Raw genomic sequence first — 20,851 nt, 5'->3', positions numbered from 1 at the left:
CGATATTTTTTCCACGAGCTTGTAATTACAGGAAAAAAATTTATGTGACATCTTTGCCGCTTTGTGATCGGTGAGTGAGCCAACTTCAACAAGACAAATAGATATAGAAGAAAGTTTAATTTCTACTAAATCGTACTCAATTAAATATTTTATAGAAGGTTGCCTTTTCGTGCATTAAAGAAAATTCGCTGTATTAGAATGAAAGGTATTCATCAATGGTCCAGAAACCAAATTAAGGGGAAAATCAAGTATCTAACTTTTTTATTTTTGTAGATAGAAAACCTTGTTTTACAATTTTATAGCTCCAGTAATTTAAGCAACTTTGTAAAATAAAGTTTTTTTTCTAAAACATTGCTATAGAGCTCTAGACCCAAATTTTCTCCTAAATTTGGTTTCTGGACCATTGTGAATGTTAAAGAGAATATTTTTTCTTCTAAGATAGAGTGCTGCAAAGAAATAATCAAAATACAGACCCCGTTCGATTTTGGCAACACCTCAGAATTTTTTCTGTTGCCAAAATCGAACCATGCCAATAATGAACGGTTTTTTTCATGACTTTTTTGACTTTTTAAATGGTCAAAGACGACCTTAACAGTAGAAATGGCCACCAATGAACTAGTTTTAGTTCCAAGTCGTTGGAGGTGTCGCTTGATGAATTTGGGCTGACGACCTAGATACTTGATATTACCACCGGAACCAAAACATCTTCCTTTTGGAAGATGTTGGGCTTAAATTGGGTAAAATAAATCAAGCAAACTACAAAAGTAAAATGAGCTCAAATCAAACATAGTTTCAAAATAAAATTATAAAATTATTGTAGTCCTACGTCAACTATGCGGTCGTGTCATGGTTACCACCCTCCTACTATTTTTTGTCAAAAATTCTGGTAAAAAATACATAAGAAGTAGCAACAGTATAGTTTTTTAAACCTTCAATCAAACTATCAGTAAGTCTAGCATATTCTAGCACTTTCTACAAATACGCATGGTCAACATTTTCGAACATTTTCTTAATTCTATTTGAAAACGATCCCTATCCAAATAAATCCCATTTGACACTATTTGAAAAAGATGGAAAAAGTCAAAAAATACCTCTCTTAGTCTATCCGGATGAAGTTAGCGTGTAATCCGTCAGTCTAACTGTCGCACATGATAAACATTTTTATTTCTATCGCGTTAAATATGAAATTTAGTAACAGCTTCTTAAACTGAAAAATCCCATTCGAAGAAGGTTAGAGAAAAAAAATCTTGGTGGCTCTTAGCTTTTAGAATAACAACAATTTTGTCTCATTTGTTTTCCTGCGTTGACGATGGTAGAATATTGATGTGATGTTATATTTTTAAAACTTTACAGTACAATAATCATCCAAATAATTAGCGTATCATATAACACAATAAACAATTATCGGCGAACAGCCTGATAATCGCACAATGAAGGTGGAAAATGTTTTCCACTCATTCTCTCCACCGTCCGACTCTCACCTAGCTCTCATTGTGACTCAAAGTCGCGCCGAGGCGTAAAACTTGTTTCCTCCCGCAACGCAACGCTCCACTGCAATCTGACGTGTGTCACGCGCGACAACAAAGTTGTCCCAGGTTTCACGAAGTTGTGGAAAACTTAAACTGCTCAACTGCTGCTAATTTGTTACGGTACTAAGTGCGTCTGGGGAAAGACAACGTCGATTCCCGTTGTCAACTGTCTCAGCCGGCGACGAAAGGCCGGATCGGGTTGAATCATGCGCACCGATCACGTCACGAGTGGCTGTGGCGTTTTTGGATCGATAGCTGCCAGCCGCGTCGTACTAATGAGCCACGATCGCGCTGAAAATTCCATCGAAGGTTTCTCGCGCTCCGGGCGGGTACGCGCGCGTGAAAAGCGTTTGGTGGTGAGTGGTGGATTCCACCGAAAACGCAGTGCCTACCAGTCCAGTACCTACCTAGTAGTGGTAGGAGGAGTGCCTGAAAGAGAGTGGTCTCGCGCGAGGCTCGACGCAACCGGGACGCAACATCAGACCTGCCAAGACGAAGCCATCTCATATCGGTTCGAGATCGCAAACGGTTCGGAAGCGAAAACCTTTTCCTCTCCGTCGTCGTTGTCGTCGGTGCGAACATCGTGTCCGCGCGGGCACCCCTAAATCCGTCAGTAGTCGCAGTCTCCCGTGTGTTTTGTGACCGGACCTGGATGTGAGCAAAAGTTCATCGCTAGCAAGTGTGAAAGGAAAATCAATCTTTTGGAAATGTCGAAAAGAGTGTGGTTTCTGTGGCTTGTGTAAATTACTGTTACTTTCCGAAAGTCTATAGATTGTGGCACCAAGGATAAAGCAGTTGCATCTAGTGAGAGAGAAACAGACCCAGAAGAAAGTGGATGTATTGATGAACCTTTCGAAAAGGGTAAGAGATTATGAGCTTGTGGTTAGTGCGATAACGTTATGTGGTATGTGCCGTATGGGAACTAAGCAAATCAACCTGGGAAAGTGAATGGAACGGTAGAACCAATTCCGGGTTTTTGTAAAAATCTTCAAAATTGTCCGCTGTAATGTAATCGGATGTTTCCTAGCTGATTATACACGAGTGTTCACGAAATCTGATTATGACCTCCTCACAATCAGAGGAGGGTTGCGTTTTCTTGCTCCATTAACTTTTTTTCTGTTCGCTCTTCCGTTGCATGCTGATGTGCAAATTCGGAATCCCGCACCGCGTTGTACCGCTTCTTGTGTCTGCAACTGCCGTTGCTGGTGATATAAACATTTCATGCTGCGGTTAAAAAAAGACGAAATACGAAGACGAAGCTGCCGCGTCGTCGCATTCATTACGCAAGTGTTGGAGATTGTCTATACGCACCCTAACTGTGATAATTGATTGATGGAATTTCGGCGGCTAATTGGGTGGCATCGGGGTACTAATGAAAAAAACAGTGTTACTTTTTTGTCTCGAATTATGTGCTTATGTTTGATTGTCCGGTTTTAGGTGATATTCACTAGTTTGGATTCATGCTGGGCGAGTAATAATGGTAACAAAATGAGTAAATGGGTTCCATTAAGGCTACAATTTATTCGATATTAAGTGTTCCCATTAGCTTGAACATAAGGGCTGCGTGTTGTGTAAATCGAACATAAAACGATGATTATTATCTAAGAAATATGAAAAAACGGAAGCGTTTATGGCGTAATATTTGATTGTCTGAAGGCAATGCTGCTCATCTACTATTTTTTTTATGCTTCCCGGTAGAGAAAAAATGACATGCTACTAATTAATCGTGAACCATTTAGGAAGGTTGTCTGTCTGAGTGTCATAAACATGATGCTTATTGTGAAATGAGATTTTTAAGCCCGGACAACTTGAAGCTTTTATAGCGAACAATATTATTATCTTTAAGACCTAATTGATTCCTTATTGATGCTTAGAAAATGGAAATGAAATTGGAAGTACTTTCACAGGTGGAAACATAAGCTGCCACATTCATTTGTATGTACACCTTATAGTGTAATAAAGAAACAAGATAGTTTAAAAACTAACAATAGTGTTTTCAATCATTTTAGAATTGTTAGATTCAAAATGTTGGGTAACTTTTTGAAAAATTATCGTCAAAAAAGTTAGATTAAGTTCGAGATAGGAATTAAGACCACAAATGTTACACAAATTTTTATACTTTAAATCTGTAAAAGATATTTCGAAATTCATAATTAAATTGAGAATAAAATGAGACATTCCTGTGTTGCTGGTCTACATTCGTTGCGTGCCGAGCCGAAGACGAGCATCAAACACCGATTGCTTGATGCTCGTGCTTATGTGGACAGTAGTGAAATGGGTAGAAACACTTCTTCGAAGAAAAACTAGCTCTTAATAAAAAAACTGATGAAGAACTTTAACGACTATCGAAAATGAAACTCAGCAGGAAAAAAACAAACCCTTGGTGCTACATTTCGAGTTGGAACTCAACCTTCTATTCTAATAAGCACAGACTTCGCAGCCAACTGTTCAGTGTACAGGAAAATTGTGCTACGATCCTGCTCCCAGCCCAGCCAAGACTTGAACCTGACACGACTGGTTTTTTAGGCCAGCACCGTACCTCGGGACCAGTTGGGGTATCATAAAATAAATTAGAAACTAATAATAAATAATACCGGCGATACGATTTAAAACAGATATAGACAGTAGGTATAGATTCTGTCATTGGTAGTTGTAAATTACTACAAGCCCAAGTGGGGTTCTTTCTCATTATTTAAAAAAGCATCAAAAGATCCAAAATGCAAGGATGTTTTCTAACACCAGTTATCATCATAGCTGCATTCAGTTTTAACGCTCTCTCAATAGTATGAATGTATCAATGATATAACGTAAATCTGTGACAAAAAGCTTTCCAGCAGTTCTCGTAAAATCAATGCTATCGGGTCACGCATTTCTAATTAGGGGTAAACAGGGTAAGACCGCCCAGCGGGGTAAGACCGCCCGCTGTAGTTTTACTACCGAGTTTTATGATAATTGAAAAATTTCTTTAACGTGTCTTATACAGTATAATTACATAACATTTTGCACCCCTTTCTGTTTTGATAGTGCGCGAACGGTCACAGAAATAATCAAAAACAACCTACGCCAGTGCGTCTTGAACTGTCCTACAGATCAGACGTTTTTTCGGTTGCTTGTGGACTGGTCTTTGACTGCCTATAGCTTCAAAGTCTGTGTTTTGTCAGTGTGTCTTTTAAAGACTACCTGAAAGTTATTTCCCATCAGTCTTTCTCAAGACTACCTACTTTGAATTTAACATTTGTTTTAACTTTTTTCGTATCACCTGAAATGGCTGGACGGAAAAAGAAACCTCGCATCGCTGCGGGGAGGAAAAGAGAGGCATCTCTTTCTGACACATCGAGTGTCTGTAGTGACAATCCTTTTGATATTTTGCCTGAGCAAGAATCTGGTGAAATGGAAGTTATTAATAATGAAACTATACAAAATATAAAATCTTTAAAAAAGGAGAAAGTTCCACCTATTGTGATAACTATTTCTTCTGAATTTAATATATTCAAAAAGGAACTTTCAACGTTTGTTTCTGACGTTAAAGTCACCTATCAGATTGGCCGTAGAGGTGAATGCCGCTTATTAGCCGACTCAGTAAAGGGTCGTGATCGTCTTGTTCAGTATTTAACTGACAAGATGTACAAATTTTTTACATATGACACCAAGAACGCCAAGCCGTTCAAGGTTGTCTTGAAAGGTCTCACCAACGATCAAACCGTTGATGAGATCAAACTTACTTTAACAGAATTACTTGGCATAGCCCCTACCCAAGTAATTCTAATGAAACAAAAATCACGAGGCGAAAACAGTCAGAGAACTGGAATTTCCCTTGTTAATTATTTAATTCATTTTAACCGCAATGAGGTTAACAACTTAAAATTTTTTGAAAAAGCACATGCATTGTATAATGTGCGTGTAAAGTGGGAAATTTATAGGAAGTATGGCGAAGGTGAAAAGCATATCACCCAATGCCGTACTTGCCAACGTTATGGCCATGGTTCCAAATTCTGTAACATGGACCAAGAATGTCTTAATTGTGGAGACTCTTCTCACAAAAAGGACACATGTCCTGTGAAAGAGAGTAAAAATTTTCGCTGTGCGAATTGTAACGGCAACCATATGTCAAATTTTTATCAATGCCCAGTCCGTTTAGCAATTGTTGAGGCAAGGCAAGGTAAACAAAATTCAATTTCTCAATTAAAACCAACTTCAAAACAAAATTCTCCAAGCGTACCAGTGACGCATAGTTTACCTACTCCTTTGCATACCCGTTTAACTTATGCACAGGTTACAGGTAGTTCGAACATTATACCGCCTAGTGTTGTTAGTTCGAAAATGACCGTTAATATGGGTAAGCAAAACACGCTAGAAAATAATTGTACACCTATTACCCCAGCTAATATTACTACCGAAAATATTTTTCTAATGTCAACTGCCTGGGGCCTATTACGGCAGGTAAACTTTCTTTTTTGCAACAGGCAATGTTCGATCTTATGAACGCCATGTTGCAGGCAAAATCAATGTTTGAAGCCATTCAAATAGGCACAAATTTTACTATTAAAATTGTTTCTAATTTAAAATTTAGCAATGATTTTAAATAAAACAATTAAAATATTAAATTGGAATGCTCGCTCATTGAAGGCCAATGAGAATGAGCTTTTTAATTTTTTAACAGTAAATAATGTGCATATTGCAATTATTACTGAAACATTTTTGAAACCTAACATAAAATTAAAATATGATCCCAATTACGTGGTTCATAGATATGATAGGATTCAGGGTTCCGGCGGTAGAGTTGCAATTGTTATTCATCGCCGAATCAAACATCGTGCTCTTCCCCATCTTGAGACGAAAGTTATTGAAACTTTGGGAATTGAAGTTCAAACTGAACTTGTGATTTTATTTATTGCCGCAGCATATTTACCATTTCAATGCACACGCGAGCTCAAAAATTATTTGAAAGGTGATTTACAAAAACTCACCAGAAATCGTTCGAAATTTTTCATAATCGGCGATTTTAACGCTAAACATCGTTCATGGAATAATTCTCAAAGTAATTCCAATGGCAAAATTTTATTCAATGGTTGTTCTTCAGGATGCTATTCTATTTTGTCTCCGAATAGTCCTACATGCTTTTCTTCTGTAAGAAACCCTTCAACAATTGATTTGGTGCTAACAGATCAAAGTCAGGTATGTAGTGATTTGATCACACATGCTGACTTTGATTCTGACCATCTTCCAATAACATTTTCTTTATCACATGAATCAGTTTTAAACCCTATGAGCTCTGTTTTTAATTATAACAAGGCTAATTGGGAAAGATACAAAACTCATATTGAGAGAAATTTCAATAATCAGCTTGATTTGCAAAACGAAGTGAATATTGATTCCGCTTTGGAAGCATTAAAATGTGCAATTGTTGATGCCAGGAATTATTCTGTTCCAAAGGCTCAAGTGAAATTTGATTCACCAATAATTGACGAAAATCTTCAACTTCTAATTCGTTTGAAAAATGTCCGCAGACGTCAATATCAACGTTCTCGTGACCCTGTTTTTAAAACTATTTATAAAGATTTACAGAAAGAGATTAAACATAGATTTACTCTTCTGAGAAATCAGAATTTTGAGACTAAAGTTGAAAAATTGAAACCATATTCAAAAACATTTTGGAAGCTGTCGAAGAGTCTTAAGAAACCTTCAAAGCCTATTCCAGTTTTTAAAGATGGTGAACGTTTTCTTGTATCCAATGAACAAAAGGCTCAAAGACTTGCTCAGCAGTTTGAGAGTGTTCATAACTCAAATTTGAATTTTGTGAGTCCAATTGAAAATGAAGTCACACGTCAATTTGATTTAATTTCTTCCCAGAATTTTTTACCTGCAGAAATAATTGAAACTAACTTGAATGAGATTAAATCAATTATTAAAAATTTCAAAAATATGAAAGCACCTGGTGACGATGGAATCTTTAATATACTAATCAAACATCTCCCTGAGAGCACAATGGAATTTTTAGTAAAAATTTTCAATTGCTGCTTCAAAATTGCATATTTTCCCAAATTATGGAAAAATGCAAAAAATACTCCAATTTTAAAACCGGATAAGAACCCAGCAGAAGTTTCAAGTTATCGACCAATCAGGACCAATCAGTTTGCTTTCTTCAATAAGTAGTTATCATGTCCGAACTCATCAACCTCTTCAGAGCCAGTTTTATCCTGGGCCATATTCCGGATAACTGGCTGAAGGTGAAGGTAGTGTTTATCCCCAAAGTTGGAAGAAAGGACAAAACCCTACCTAAAACTTTCAGACCCATAAGTCTGACTTCATCGCTTCTCAAGTTGATGGAGAAAATAATGGATAAATATATCCGTGATGAGTTTCTTAAAGACTCCCCGCTGAACAGGAACCAACATGCCTATCAAAGCGGCAAGTCAACAGAAACTGCTCTTCACAGCTTAGTGACGTTGATTGAAAAGTCCCTAAGTTATCAGGAGACGGCGCTATGTGCCTTTCTTGATATTGAAGGGGCCTTCGATAACACGTCCTTTGCATCAATCGATACGGCTCTTTCTAATAAGGGAATCGACCAAACTTCAAGGAACTGGATACACGCAATGCTCTCTAGCAGAGTGATCACAGCAACCTTGGGAGATTCGTCTGTAACAATGTCAGTGATCAAGGGGTGTCCGCAAGGAGGAGTTCTCTCGCCCTTGTTATGGTCACTAGTTGTCGACGCACTTCTCAACAAGCTTTCACAGCTTGGTTACGAGGTCATTGGATACGCCGATGACATCGTCCTCATCGTCAGAGGTAAAGATGACGCAACTCTGTCGAGCCGAATGCAAACGGCTCTGAATACCACCATGTCATGGTGTTTACAGGAGGGTCTAAACATAAACCCCTTAAAAACAGTCCTAATTCCATTCGGCAGACGAAGGAAGATCTCCATCACTCCTCCAACACTGAATGGAGTCAGACTGGGCATCAGCAATGAAGTCAAATACCTCGGAATTATTCTGGATAAGAAACTGAATTGGTCTGCACAACTGGATCATGCCGCTAAGAAAGCGATCTCAGCGATCTGGGCCTGCAGAACTCTCTTCGGTAAGACCTGGGGACTGAAACCAGACTTGGCACTCTGGTCTTACAAGACCATTGCCCGACCAAGAATCACCTATGCTGCCCTAGTGTGGTGGCCTAAGGTGAACGAAGTGACTGCGCAAGCCAAACTCAAAAAAGTTCAAAGACTTGCATGTCTTTCGGTTACCAGCGCTATGCGAACAACTCCAACTGCAGCCATGGAAGCTATGCTTTGCCTACTACCTCTACATCTTCATGTGAAAAAGGAAGCAGAGCTTGGCGCTCTAAGGTTGCAAAGGAGGAAAACCATACTTGAAGGGGACCAAATCGGCCACCTTCGCATACTTAGGGAGTTCAAACTAACTCCGCTATTAACCACAGTCTCCGACTGGATGGACGTTAGGTCCAACATGGATATTCCATATAGAGTGATTGAAACAAACCGCTCTATGTGGAACAATGGAGGGCCTAATCTTCCACCTGGCATCGTCAATTTTTATACGGACGGCTCGAAAATGGGATCCCTAACGGGATCTGGTATATACGGACCCGGTATCAGGGAAACGTTTTCCCTGGGAAAGTGGCCCACCGTTTTTCAAGCAGAGGTATATGCCATATATATCTGCCCAAAAATATGCTGCAACGCAACTACAGACATGCGAAAATCGGTATATTCTCGGACAGTCAAGCAGCACTACTAGCACTTAAGTCCGTCAAATGCGCTTCCAAACTTGTTTGGGAATGCATTGAAACTCTACGGGAACTTTCCCGACAGAATTCAGTTTTTCTGTTTTGGGTGCCCGGACACTGCGGAGTCGAGGGTAATGAACACGCTGACTACCTAGCAAGACAGGGATCAGCTCAGCGGTTTATTGGTCCCGAGCCGTTTCTGGGTACGTCCATTTCCGCTATCAAAAGCGAACTATTAACTTGGGAAAGGCTAGAAATAGTATCCCAATGGCAACAGGCACAGGGTTGTAGACAAGGCAAACAGTTTATCTATCCGAACCCTGGAACCGCCAGAAAGCTACTTAGTCTAAATCGTAGTGACCTACGGATAATCACGGGACTCCTCACCGGACACTGTCCCGCTTTTTATCATTTAAAGAAAATCGGCGTAGTGTTGAACGACACCTGCCGATTCTGCAAATCTGAACCAGAGAGTTCAGAGCATTTGCTTTGCTCTTGCGAAGCTCTTGCTTCCTCTAGGTACAACTTCTTAGGAAGTTACCTTTTAACTCCATACCAAGCATGGAGCTCCAATCCCAAGCAGGTCATTAGTTTCATCAACTATGTTGTACCTAATTGGGGTACAGGTTTACAACAAAACAGTTCTACTCCATCAATGAGTACGAACAATCCGTAACCTGTGCACAGCAATCGGGGCCCGCCACAAAAGACAATCAGCAAGAATGTCGCAGTGGCATTTCAGTACCCAGTGCCCTTCAGGCATACAGAGGAAAAACTGTTTGAGAGAATTATTCTTAACAGAATGATGTCACACATCAACGAAAATTCATTTTTTGCAAATGAACAGTTTGGATTTCGCCATGGGCATTCCACAACTCATCAATTGCTCCGAGTTACTAATATGATACGAGCTAACAAATCTGAAGGTTATTCCACTGGAGCTGCTCTTTTAGATATAGAAAAAGCATTCGACAGTGTTTGGTATAAAGGTTTGATTGCGAAATTGCAAAATTTTCCAATTTTCCTAATCAAAATTTTAAAAAATTATCTTACTGACCGAACTCTGCAGGTTGTCTATTAGAATTCCAAATATGATAGATTTCCTGTCAGAGCAGGTGTACCTCAAGGTTCAGTCTTGGGTCCAGTCCTGTATAACATATTCACTTCAGATCTTCCTGATTTGCCTCCAGAATGCACAAAGTCATTGTTCTGCGATGACACAAGCATTTCCGTAAAAGGAAAAAGTCTTCGTGTCATATGCAGTCGATTGCAGAAAAGTTTAGATATTTTTTCTTCCTACTTGCAAAAGTGGAAAATCTCTCCCAATGCTTCTAAAATTCAAATGATAATTTTTCCGCATAAGCCTAGGGCTTCTTTCCTCAAGCCAAACAATAATCACGTTGTCAAGATGAATGGGGTTATTTTAAGTTGGTCCGACAAGGTTAAGTACTTGGGACTAATTTATGATAAAAAACTTATTTTCAAAGAGCACATTGAGAGTATACAAGCCAAGTGCATCAAATATACGAGATGTTTATATCCTCTCATTAACAGGAATTCTAAACTTTGTTTAAAGGACAAACTTTTGATTTACAAACAAATTTTTAGACCAGCAATGCTTTATGCTGTACCGATCTGGTCAAGTTGCTGTTCAACAAGGAAGAAAACGCTCCAAAGGATTCAGAATAAAATTCTGAAAATGATTTTGAAGCGTCCTCCTTGGTTTGGTACACTCAAATTACATAGACTTACTGGTGTTGAACCATTAGAAGCTATGTCAAATAAAATTATTAACAATTTTCGACAAAAATCGTTGCAATCCTCAATTGCTACGATAAGCTCTCTTTATAGCCAATGAGTTAGCAATTAAGTTAGTTGTAAGTTTTTCCCCTTTTCTGACAAGTAGGTTTAAATCCCTACGAACGATAAGTCCTAATTGCGAAAGCAAACAAATACTTATAATGAAAATTACAAATTTCTAACAGTGTTGAGAAGTCACCATTTGTGATTGGACACACATACTCATTATTTACTAATATTTATCATAAATACTTAAGCTACTAACGTATCCCCCCATTAGAAAAAAAATCAAAAACAACCTTTTAGCTGGCAACCAGTCAATGCGCTATTGTTTTGCGGCAACGGGACTTAAGGTTTTTCTGTCTAAAAATCTATTGTTTTGTTTGTGAATATACGTTTAATCACTTGCCTGAACCTGTCTTTTTTCGTAAATATCGAAAGTTGTGAGTAATCATGTAATTTTGATTACTTTTTCGGTGGAATAGGAAAATGTTCCACTGGGGGCAAAGCCGCCACGTATACAACTGTTTGTTGTTTTACTTCAAGACCCAAATGCCTCGACACTACAAAGGGGAACTTTACAGGATCAGTAAAGCAATTTCAAGCCACATAAGACAACGATGTTAATCGACCATTTTCAATTTGGTTGAAGCTTTTCTAGTAATATTTCTTTAACATGACTTATTTCTGAAAAAAGTAACCTTGTGTAAAATGGTATTGATGAACAAAAATAATTTTAGAGCCAGGACGGTTTATTCGATCGGTATGACGTCTCCGGCAGAGTTAAAAATAGTAGTTTTCTCCTTCCGAAAAAGTATACACAGTAAAAAAATTCAAAGAAATGATAAAAAATAGAACCATAAATCAAATTTTTTAAAAGTTAAAAAAAAACATGTTTTTGCCTGCAAAATCTACAAAAGGTAAGCTAAAATTTGATGGTTGTTGGATCGTGGAGTAATAGAAATATTAATAGCTCACATTTTGTAAAGAAATTTTTTTTTGGGCTGTTTGTTTGATTGGTATAGAGTCGTTGGTAATTTTGTTCTTCAAAAAAAAAAAAAACATAAAAATTTTAAAATTTATAAAAAAATAACAATTGTTATATTTTTATAAATTTTAAAATTTTTATGTTTTTTTTTTGTTACTCTACACATGATAAGTCTTCAAAAAAATCATACAGACAGGATTAATGAGTATTTATTTTAAGCTTTAAGACAGGTATATTATAAATTGAATATATTGAAAAATTATGAAAAATATAAAATATAATCAAAAAATATAAGAAAGTTAAAACTTAGATTTTGTTTCAGATTTTTCACAGTGTATATTTTTTTAAAAAAGAAAAAAAAAATACCATCTACAACTTTGCCAAAGACACTATACCGATAAAATCAACCGTTTTGGCCCTAAAAATATTTGTAATCCTCAAAAAATGATGGGCGATATTACCCCGCTGGTGGGCGGGCTTACCCCGCATGAAAAAGATCTGCATATTTTCAATGACTTTTCAAAATTGAAAAAAAAGCTGGAAAATATGCATAAGTATTTCAGTCTTTATTTTTTGAATGCAGGTATTGAATAGAAGAACCTCTTAGCGAAGAAAAAATGAAATTGCAGCCGCAACTTTTTTTTCTATAAACAAAATCGCCTAAGGTGGCAGTCTTACCCCTAATAGCTTAATGATGATGAAAGTTTGCAACGGGGTGTCGTGAAATACGGACATCGCGAAAAAAACCCAAATAGAAAAGCACGTCAATACAACATCTGTAGGCAGATGCCAGATTCACCAAATGGTGCCAAAGCGATCAAGAAATAATCGTTGTTATGCAGCAGTCGCAGAAGAAAGCAACTCCCCACACGCACCTCAGCCACCCGGTTTGTGAGCGGCTCGTGAGAAAACAACCACGAGTCGCTTTAGGTGCGGTAATTGTAAATTGCGGCGGCAACTTGTGCGAAACACGCACGTTACCCTGCAAGTTGGGTCACCATCATCGCGCAAAGTAAGAGTACCGGTAATAATCGCTCGGGGGTCAACCTGCGGGAAGTTCGCTTATAATCACGACTCGACTGATGGCAGTTCAACACCTCTAGATAACTAAGTGGAGTAACGATTTTAACAAACGACTTAAAATAACCAGCCAGGCTTTTTATTTCATCGAATGCGATCCACGCTAATAAGCAACGCAAAGCGCTCGGAAGAGCCACTCATTAAATGTTATAACGCTAATTGAATCGAACGAATCTGAATCTGGCAAGGTGGAAAATAGGCGGCGACCAAACTGTAACCCTCATCAAACTGAGCTTCCAACATCAAAAAAACCAAATCACAACAACCAGACGATCGACACAGACCAAACCGAAACGAGCGCGGGGGAAAATTGCAAATGCATTTTCCTTTTCTACAACCACCTGCCTTAATGTTCCAGCGGCAGCAACTTGTCTACCGGGGTCGGTTTCAGCCTTTCTGCTTTATCTGCGTCAGATGCTTCGCCGAAAATGGTCGGCCGTTTCGCGTGACCATTAACGAGCTGCTGAAATGTTTTGTCACTTCAAGTTTTCCACCACGACGACGGTGTGGGTGCTGACTGACTCGGGGGCCGCCGTAATTGACTGCCAAGCGAAGGTCGTTAAGTCGAACCGGATTAACTAGCCGCTTCGTGGTACGAGTGGTAGCGAACAAGTTCAAGGCGCTGCTGACCCGACCGATTGCTGTTCTTTTATGGCGGCGGGTTGTCTAAAGAAGAAATTAACGAACATTTTTTTAGCATTGTACAAATTTTGATCAAGGCTTTCGAATCATTTGATTGATATGATAGTTATGGCCAAGTAGGATGCTAACGTATTGAGGATATACTTTTACATTTGGAATTTGCATGAATCTATTTTTACAAGTTTGTGAGCTTGTAGTTTCACTTGGCTTGCAAAATGGCTTTGAAAAATGTATTTCAGAATAAGGGCTCTTTCCTTAACTAATATTATGTCCGATATTGTGAAGACGCGTTATTTTAAAGTTTTTTTACGCCCTTATTTGCTATGGCAGTGGTCAAATAGTATATCGTCGGTTTCATGCAATACTGGCACAACTCAAAAATCGTAGTTTCGAGAAAAACGCGTTCGAAAATTGACGTCGAAAATTTCTTTTCAAATTGTCAATAAAATTTTCAATTTTGAAATTTCCAATTCTCATTCAACAATCAACATGTTTGGGACTAGTATCACTATTTTTATCACTTTAATAAAAAAAATCGAGTTGTGCAGCAAAGGCACTTGTACTCATAACTCATTTTTTTTTATAAATTTTGAATCGGGATTTCGTGGAATGAAACTTAACAGTATTTGGCATCGTTGCCATCAAAAATGCAAAATTTTGCGTTGTGCTAGTGTTGCACGACACCGACGGTATCTTCACGTTCAAGCTGCCAAGCATGTTTCTTCAAAACTGTTGGTTTTCCACAAGTCTATTGAATCAACGAATTTGTAGACCCACATCATGCAGTAGATTCGAAAATCTAAATAAAATGATGTTATAAATAAGCGAATTCGAGTAAGCTAGAAACAATAGCTTTCTTCGAGAACAGACTGCAAATCATCCAAGCAACATGTTAAATACACTGGGGTCGCTTTTTACGCGGGTTGTTTTCATGCGTTTTCTTAAACGGGACATTTCTACAATAACGCGGATTATTTTTAATCGATTCGGAAGATCATTTGTACGCGGTATCAAATAAGTTTAGTATAAGTATGTCTAATCTAATCTCTTAAATGCGGTATAACCAACCGCGTAAAAAGCGACCCCAGTGTACAGTGATGGCATGAACTCGTGCAAAGTTGAACTGAGTAACACTTTTCCAGATTTGAACCCAACTTGAGTCTGCTTCCTCTCGATAGTTTGAGTTTTTTTGCACCGCACACTCTGATCGATTGAGTTTAAATGCGTGCATTGCATGCAGTGCACGATGTATTCAACGATGCAGGCGATGATGTGACGCGATGAGTTTAGTTTTTAGATCGAATTTATGCTTTCAAAGGACAATGCAACAAACTGTTGCAGCAGACGCGGCGCGAATTTCATCGCAATTCGATTTTTATGCAATTGTTGTTATGCAGGATTCAAACTCAAATCTAACTCAAGTGTAATGCACTGTTAGTAGGGTTTACGTGCAACCGAAAATAAATGCAAACAAGTTTTAAAACTCACTTGGATACGAGTGCAAAGTCACACAGCCTACTCTGGTTAAATAGAACAAAACCGGCAAGAAGCTATCGCAGTAAGCACGGAGATCTGACACGTGTTTCAATTCTTATCTATCTTGTTTTGGTTACCGGGTTTTCATTTTCAATAGTTCAAAGAGTCCACTCTGATGTATCACGGCAGTACAACTGCTGGTGATATTAAGGTGAAACTGTATTGAAGCCACCAATGGTCGATTTCGAGCCACCACTTCGAATTTTCGAGAGCACAAGGCTCGGAAATAGTTAATGCGTCACCTGTGAGAACGCCATTTCATGTTTGCTGTGGTGAAGCAAACGTAAAATATCATTTTCATAAGGAACGCAGTAACTATTTCCGTAACTATTTTTGAAAATTTGAAGTGGTGGCTTGAAATCGGCTATTTGTGACTTTAACACCGTTTCTCCTCAAAAATACCAAAAACAGTGATTTTTAGTGCCTGTTTAAAGTGTATTAATTCGCGATAATTATAAAAGCGTCATTTGCTTTGCTTCATAAGCTGAATTACTTAAGCGCTAGTTCTGCTTTTAGTAAATTTGTTAAAACAAGAATTACATAAATTTATTATAATTTCTGCCTTATTTGTCTTGTAGCACGCCAAAAATCGTCTAGAGACGATGGCGTACTAAACGTTTCCACACTCCGAATACACTAAAAACCAGGCTAGGGAGAGTAGTAGCGTAATATTTTAAGCAATGATTTAAATACATGCTTTTTTTTGTATGATTTGGACCACTGCGACCATTATTTTGATCTTTTGTGGTATACTTCTTCTTTAGTCTAGGTACTCGTGGCAGACATATCACTATTGATGAAAGTGATCGTCGTTGTCATATCGCACCCTTTAAATACATGTTTACAGGTTCATTTACAACTCTTATTTCGTACTCTATTCTACAACGTAACTTTCCCAGCTATCTTTGCGTGTCTTTCCCTAGCTATACCGTCCAGACCATTGTTTTTCGCCGAACAAAACATTATTAATATTTGCCCGCAGGCGCTTGGCTTAGCCAAATTCGATTTTAATTCTCATTGATCGGCATTCTTAAGCCGACGGTCGCATGTGCACACGGACAATAAAAAAGAGCTCTGGTACTTACAGCTAACAGGCCTGTAGCAACACTGCTGGTTGAAATACCTCTGGCTGTGCCTTACAGCGCGTGATGATAGCACGAACGATGAGCAGCCAGCAATGCGATGAGGTCTTTCTCCGATGAGTGTTCTCTGCTGCTGATGCTATCCTAAGCCACCTAGCAGGGTGGACTCGATCCTGGCGAATTGGCGTGATCTCGTTGATCGTCTGATGCGGGCGCGAGGGTGACGGCGCGGCCCTCTAACCCTGTTGACGGTTGGGCGGTAATTTGCACACCGTAAACCCAACGGTAAAATGCGGCGACGGTCGATTGGCTAAACTAAAGATAAAAAACCGTCGAACAGCTGTTCGATTCGAGTTAAGACACGCACTTCCTTACGCACAGATTATATTAACTTTTTTTTATTTTACACTTAAGTAACTAGCTTAGCTTGCGGAAAGGGTTTCTATTTTGTAACTGGTTTGATATCACTGAAAAGATTTACTATCCCTTCTTCGAAAACCGCGGAGAAGGACAAGGCCACACTTCCGATACTGTATAGAGTTCGCGGGCAAATGGACGAGAAAACCTCGAGTCCTCAGATGTATAGTTTCCCGAAGTCTTTGGTATACCGGAAATACTTCACCCAAACGATTTTGAGAAATTAGTTACCTACAATCGTTCTGAAGAAGAATGCATCTCGCTCATACGGGTTCTCTCAGATCTCGCCTTCCCGCTTTCCCAGTATTTTGAGGGCACGAAGTAGACTAATCTTCGGCCTGTGCCAATTCTTTTAGCCGGTTAAAGAGCTTTCCTCTCTGGACCTCGCGTATCACAGTGCGGAATGTCCTGTCCACATGGTGGCCTATTGTTCGGGAGCAGTCTTGCTTTACTTACGTCTTGTAATTTTATAGCTGTTTAAGTATTTTACATCATCATAACTTTCCCAATATTTGAATTATTTTGATACAAAATTGTATGTACAAATAGGTGACTTTACCAATTTATTTTAATATTATATTTGTACATTTAAGCTAGAGTCTACTATTCAATATATATATTTACGGTCCAATATAACGTACGCTAAGCCTACCTGTTACAGTCTTACATGATTTATTATGAAAAGATCCCGAAAATTGATCAAGAAAATTATATTGAAAATATTGATTCTACTGGAAAAAATCGATTAGTTCGTTATTTTACTGTCACCTGCGGCTACCCAATCAAGTGAGCAATGTCTCTCTCTCGAACACTTCCTCAAAAAGCATAGATTCTCCAGGTCTGAACACAATGGATACGTTGCGGCTGCGTTTGCGGCAATTTGACAGTTAGCCCATACATTTTCTGCCCAATTAACGTCACCACAACGAAAACGTATCCATTGTGTTTGGGCCTTCAGAGTCAACTAGCAGAACAAAAATAGCAGTTGTGTCTCTTTTATTTACATGCATTATGTAATCACCGTTGGAGTTCCGTAGCCGCAAGGTTACAGAGTCCGCCTTGGTAAGCGGATGGTCGTGGGTTCGAATCTTAGCAGAATCAGGCCATTTGGTTGCCAAAGGACTTTAGCATGGGTTTGTTCTCAGGCTTCCCACAAGTACCTTTCCTTCAATCTAAATTCTAAAGTACCTCTGTTGACTCTCCTTCTAACAAAAATAAGTCCCTGTTATAATAAAACTGGTGTGAGTAACGTATGAAAATTCTCTCCAGGGAATTGTAACTAGGCGATATAGTTAGAAGGGACAGAGGCTCGGTATAGTAGAGTAGTAAGTATGAAACGGAAAGGTAAAACTTACACACAAGCACAGATATAAATGATAACCGTATCACTCTTACTTCAATAGTGATACTGCCGATAACATGAAGTGCGGAATACATAAAACACTTGGGCAATATCACAATAGATCTAATCTCTGGTCGCAGTGATGAGCTCACACAGGAGAAAAAACTTTAGAGGCGTATCCTACCTGTCCCTAAACCATGTGGATCGCTTCAACTTATTTTTGTCTTAAATCTAATCTCCTGCGGTATATCACATACATATTACTAGTTGTACTCTTCTGTTGCCTGATTCAATATACTTTTGTGTTATCTGCGGTTCACGTTCGTTCGCGTACGGCTAATGTGCGATCCAAATCATGCTAGATGTAAAGCGATGCCTTCGATGCCGAGGCGGATATAGCGGCGGCTGATGTTCCGGCCGATTTGAGTGATTTGGCAACATTTGAAACAACCACTGACTTGATAATGGATGCTGCAAAATCCCCGCTACCGTTGTGCTAATGCGCTAATAAACCCACTTGGATGCATTTTTAACAACTCGTTCGAGCAACGGAAATTCCCCAATCTTTTATGTTACCAGTTCCAAAATCTGGTGATCGTCAAACTGTCAGAAATTATCGAGGCATAACTAGTCTCTCAGCTGGTTCTAAGTTGTTCAAAATTGTTGTTAGTAACGTGATGCCTCATTCCACTAAGAACTACATCTCTACCGCGCAGCATGGTTTCATGCCGAACCGATCAGTTCGTACTAACTTACTAGAATTAACTTCGATGTGCATTTCACATATCGAACAGAAAGCGCAAGTTGATGTCATTTTTTTTCCTGTAGGAGCCTATGACCACTGCTACCATTAGTTAGATATATTGTGGTATACTCCGCGTTAATTTTTATGCACTGTCAGTTCGTTCCATCACTAAGGGTATCAGTGATAGTCGCACCCAGACTTTGCATTTCACCCCAAGAAGGTATGACCTCTTTGATGAAGTTCCTTACCTTCATTAGTTCAGCAGACCATATCTCGTTAGGCGTGAGGATACCTTTTCCAAGAATACGCAGTCTTTGCTGAATTAATGCGCTGCATTGGCACAGTAAGTGTTCCGAGGTTTCTACTTCAGAATTACAGAAACGACATAAGTCATCTGTCAGTTTACCTAATTTTTTAAGGTGATACTTACTCGGACAGTGCCAAGTAAGTAGGCCAGTTAACGTACTCAGATCAGCTTTATTCATACTGAGTAGGTTCCGTGTGATTCTTTTACATGGTGTAATGAATAGTTTAGATTGTCTTGCTTTGGAATAAGCCTTCCAGTTGGCATCAATCATCATTGATTCCCAGCCTCTTAGCTCAGATTTCAAACAGGATGAAGATACCCCACAGAATGGCTCCGGCCCGACGAAAGCAGTTGAAGAACCAATTCTCGCTAAGAGATCGGCTTTTTCATTTCCTTCTATACCACAGTGACCAGGCACCCAGTATAGATTGACAACGTTTGTTACAGTTAGTTGTCGTAGGGATTGAATACAATCCCATACCAACTTCGACTGACATGTGTATGCTTTTAAAGCATTGAGAGCTGCTTGACTAACTGAGAAAATGCAGATATTGGCATACCTATATTTCCTAGCCAAGCAAATACTTGTACATGTTAGAATAGCATTTATTTCCGCTTAAAAAACTGTGGGCCACTGCCCCATTGAAATTGATATATTGATTCCTGGTCCAGTGACCCCAGCGCCTGTAGACTCGCCCATTTTAGAGCCATCTGTATAAAAAATGACTGATCCTGGACGAACCTTAGGACCTCCTTCATCCCATTCGGTGCGATTGGATTCAATCACTTTGAAAGGAACACTGAAGTTAGTCTTAGAGTCCATTCGATCTTCATTCATGGTTACTAAGGGGTTCAGTTGGAAATTTTTGAGGATTCGTAAATGTCCCTGTAGATCTCCTTACTGAAAGAATTTAACACGTTTTAGCCTAAGAGCACCTTTTTCGGCTTCAAGTTGTACATACTGATGTAAGGGTAGAAGATATAAAAGAGCTTCTAAGGCTTTGGATGGTGCACTGGCCATTGCTCCTGTTGTTGATAAGCATGCCAGACGTTGTAGTTTATCTAACTTTTCCTGAGCTGATAATTGTGAAGTTTTAGGTCACCACACTAGCGAGGCGTAAGTTACTCTGGGTCTCACTATTGCCGAGTATATCCAGTGAATCATCCTCGGCTTGAGTCCCCTTTTTTTGCCAAATGTATTGCTGCAAGCCCAAAGAGCGTTGTTTGCTTTTGAGATCGCATACTCTAGATGGTCGTTCCAGTTGAGCTTGTGGTCAAGCATAACACCTAGGTACTTGGTTCGCTTGGATAGCACCAACTGTGTGTCTCCCAATTTAAAAGTTGCAATATTATACTTTCTATTTCTTGTAAATGGGATAATGACTGTTTTAGAAGGATTGACGCTTAGTCCTTTCAGGTTACACCATTTAAGTGTGTAGTTTAAGGCGTATTGCATTCTATTGGAAATAGTAGATCCGCATTGACCCCTAACTAAAATAGTAATGTCATCAGCGAACCGATGATTTCGTATCCTAGGTTCGTTAAGTTGTTAAGAAGATCAACGGCAACAAGAGACCACAATAAGGGAGATAAAACCCCTCCTTGTGGGCAACCCCTTGTTGGTTTTGTAG

The 20,851-nt window shown here is 39.0% G+C and overlaps 1 protein-coding gene across 2 annotated transcripts in view; it reads left to right on the top strand.

The window, feature by feature from the left end:
• Window positions 1-2,014: 2,014 nt before the first annotated feature.
• The window catches only part of LOC129724639 (uncharacterized), a 60,078-nt gene continuing 41,241 nt past the window's right edge, over window positions 2,015-20,851 (top strand). For both annotated transcript variants that reach the window (XM_055679709.1, XM_055679708.1), the window contains exon 1: window positions 2,015-2,390. The gene's annotated coding sequence lies outside the window, so the exon portion shown is untranslated. The remainder of the gene's footprint in view (window positions 2,391-20,851) is intronic.

The sequence above is a fragment of the Wyeomyia smithii genome, chromosome 2 (genome assembly GCF_029784165.1).
Source record: "Wyeomyia smithii strain HCP4-BCI-WySm-NY-G18 chromosome 2, ASM2978416v1, whole genome shotgun sequence".
In the NCBI taxonomy this organism is placed as follows: Eukaryota; Metazoa; Arthropoda; class Insecta; order Diptera; family Culicidae; genus Wyeomyia; species Wyeomyia smithii.
Note: the sequence above shows the minus strand (reverse complement) of the source record. Positions and strands in the feature narration are given on the sequence as shown.